At 25.5% G+C, this 3903-nt stretch overlaps 1 non-coding gene across 1 annotated transcript; it reads left to right on the top strand.

Annotated features, from left to right (window-relative positions):
- The first annotated feature begins 305 nt into the window (after positions 1–305).
- TRNAK-UUU (transfer RNA lysine (anticodon UUU)) lies at positions 306–378 on the top strand. Its single transcript has one exon. It is a non-coding gene; the product is annotated as a tRNA-Lys (tRNA).
- Positions 379–3903: the final 3525 nt, after the last annotated feature.

Below are 3903 nucleotides of genomic sequence, written 5' to 3' on the forward strand. Positions count from 1 at the left end.
TTGGAAAGAAATACAGATATATCTTCATCATATTGAACAAAGTTGATTATAAATAATAAAATTATTAAACTAACAAAACCACCCATAACTGCTATTAAATGGCTAATAAACATTATCAAAGTCCATTTATAGAATTGCTTGGAGAGATAAGACCATTTATATGTCTTTTTCACCATCCACTAACACAAAAAAAATTCAATTGAATTTTCAAAATTCTTTTGAAGTTACCCAGCAAATTTTGTTATAGGAGCTTTAACAAGTCGAATTTTGTAATATAAAACTTATTTTTTTTTAGCATTGTTGTAGCCGTCTTAGCTCAGCTGGTAGAGCGCGTGGCTTTTAACCACGTGGTCGTGGGTTCGATTCCCACAGACGGCGTTAAAATCTGATATCATGTAAAGTAAAAGGTCATAATGCATGTAGAATTGTAATATTATATTTTCTACTCAAAATCAATCAACTTGGTTGCTTAACTTTACTTACCCATTTAATGTTGATTAATTATTATTTTTTATATGTTTAAGGGGTTAAGTAATGATTAATTTTTTTATTAAAAAGTATTGAGTTAATAAAATAGATTTATTAATTTATTTTTAAGTAGGAGGTTTGTTATCATATTCAATAGAGTTATTTTATTTTCATACAAATATATTTAATTATTGAATCTTGATGATCATAATTATTATGTAATCTAATAATTAATAGTAACCAAAATTATAAATATAGTTTAATTATTATAGAAAATTAAGAATAAAACTAATTATTTCAATTATAATAATCTTAACTAGTAATTATTTAGTTAAAAAATTTAAATAATTATAAAATCAAAAAATAATTTATTTTAGTTAAATTTATAGTTTAATTGATTAAAATACATATAATGATAAATTATAATAATTTTAAATTAAAAATACTAAATTATATCTTATATAAATTTATTTATTTAAAAATATAATATTAACTTATTAGTTATTATTTTAAAATAGAAAATTGTTACATTTATATTTATAATTATGTAACCATATTTAATATGATTATATTTACTTCATACTTAGTAATAAAATTTATTATATTATTTACTTTTCCCACTTTTTTGTATTAGTAAAAGTTGCACATTTTCATATTTTAAAACTTAATAATTTACCTAAACACGTTTGCTTAATAGTGAATTAATAGTGAATCTGTGAAAAAATTTCTATAAGATTATTAATTTATTATTATAAATATTAGTATTATATTATTAATTTATTTATTTATATATATAAAATTTTAACAATTTAGAATTTGTTGAATATTTGTTTGGTTGATGTGTAAAATAAATTTGATAATTTATAAACATGCTAAATATTGCAAAAAAAAATAAAAAAATAACTACTGATTGTACTAACAGAAAATAAACAAATCAACTGTAAAAAAAAATCTAATATAAGTTTGAATTAAGATAAATATTATTTAAAGAGCTAATCATAACAAGAATGATCAATTATCTAACATTACATTACTAAATAAATGCCCACAATCTGATAATTATCCAATATTAGATAGAATTACTAAATAAATGCCCACAATCTTCTGTATAAAATGTAATCTATAGCAGATGAACAGAGCATCTACGATGGATAAACTCAAATTGCATGTGCTTCTGGTTTTCTGTATTTTCTTCAAATTGCCAGGTAAAACAACATCAGTATTTAATACTTTCTGTTACAAAAACATTTACTGTACTTTTTCTTGTTTAGCTAAAATGAATTGTTCTTTCTTTCAGTTGGCCAGGCAGCCATGAACAAATATCAGGCATGTTTTATGGGCCTCATTTTTCTCCTGTCTGCTTCTTTAAAACATCTTTCTTGTTGGTTTTTATCTGAGGGATAGAATTTTACTGAAGATTTTGGTTTGTAGGAGGGGGAGATGGAGAAGATTCAGTTATTTCCTATATATGATGAGTACACAGGAAATAAATTTCCAGCTTTCAAGGAATGCTCTGCTTGTACATGTTGCAATTGAGTTCATTATACTCAGATTTCTCAGGGAAATGACTTGAGGATCCATAACTGTCTTTGATGCCAAATTTTATAAAAGAAAAAGTCTGAGGTGTCAGTTGCATTCTAATAAAATGTGTTTCTTACAAGGTAGGTACATGCATTACTCTTCTTTTGAAATCTTTGTTCATTGAGAAATCTTAGAGTAAAATGTCTAGTTATGAATGTAGATGATCTCTTTAAATCAAAGTTTTGTTACAAATGATGATTTACAAGGTAGGTACATGCATTACTCTTCTTTTGAAATCTTTGTTCATTGAGAAATCTTAGAGTAAAATGTCTAGTTATGAATGTAGATGATCTCTTTAAATCAAAGTTTTGTTACAAATGATGATTGAAAGATGAATATTTTTTATTCCATAATGGTACTAAAATCATTTTACATAATGGATGTAAAAGAGACGTAGAAGATGCAATATGAAATTATAATGGATAAATTTTTAAGTATTATAATTCAAAAAAAATGATCACAATTAAACCTCTTTTCAATTTTGTGGAAAAAGAAATCGCGGTCTTACATAAATATAGTGAATTAGGTGACTTCAAAAGAAAAATTAATAAAGATTGAAAAATTAATAAGGATTGAATTGAATTTGATAAATAAGAGCTCATATAGATGCTAAAATTTGATTTTGCAATGACATAAAAGACCTAAAAAATGGGAATGAAAGTCAAAGAAAATGTTTTGCGTGACTACCACTTGAAAGATAGGGCTAAAATTTACTTAGAAACAAAACCTAGGTATTGTTAAGTACTATTGCAAGGAGATCAACACTTCCAAATTAATAGTGTAGAACAAGTATTGAACCCTTAAGAAAGGTCTTATAGATAAATAATTGGAACTCAATTCTCAATTGACAAAAGAAATCTTAGGTAAAAACAAATAAAAAAGAAGCCACACAAAAGACTCATTTTAAAAAAATGATAAGGATAGAGTGGAGTTAATGAATAAGGGGGCACAAATGCAAACATTCTAAATAAAAATAAAATAAAATAATAGACAAGTCAATTTGTTTATATGAATCTAATATAAATTAAAAGCAAGATAAATAATATTAAATAAAATTACTGCAAGAATTATCAATTAAGAAATTCATCCATCCAAAATTAAAAATTATGATTATTAAATTATAAGTTCTTAAATTGAATCAAATTATCATTATTAAATTGTAAGTTCTTTAATAAATTTGACGAATGCAATCAAAATTATGATTCTTAAATTGCAAGTTTTTAGATACATTTGACAAATGCAATCAATTGACATGCTAAAATACTAGTCAATTTAGAAGAAATTTATCACTCAGCTAAGTTATGAAAAAACATAAAAACACATGAAGCAAAATCTACTTAAACAAGGGTTGCAGGGCAGCGAAGTTCTTGCCAAGATCTGATAGGACAGTTGGTTTGGTTTTGGTTTGTTGATGTCAATGTTGGAGCATTGGAATGGAATGCATGGATCCATTAGGAATCCATTGAAAACTGATTTATGTCTGATGGAATTGTGTTGGTCCTAAAAGATGTGTATGCAAAAGGAGTCAACAAAATTAATTGTAAAAATGCCTCTTTGAGAGGTGAACTAAACTATGAATGTCAGACTGTTGGTTCAAAAGAAGAGAAAATTAAAAACATCTCTATGGCTTCTTATCTCTATAAAAATCTTAAAGAAGGGCAGCTCATAATATTCTTTTCTATGGCCTAGCTCAGTGATGCCAATTTCTTTAGGTCATTGGTGACATAAGAACATTGTTTGCATTATAGCTAGTCCTCCATAATTTCACACCATCTTGTGCAAAAAATAATAATCACGTCTTACTGTGGAAGAATTGTGCTTGTGGTTCAAGCTACAGTTATGGAAATGGGTGCA

This window comes from Cryptomeria japonica, chromosome 3 (genome assembly GCF_030272615.1).
Source record: "Cryptomeria japonica chromosome 3, Sugi_1.0, whole genome shotgun sequence".
In the NCBI taxonomy this organism is placed as follows: domain Eukaryota; kingdom Viridiplantae; phylum Streptophyta; class Pinopsida; order Cupressales; family Cupressaceae; genus Cryptomeria; species Cryptomeria japonica.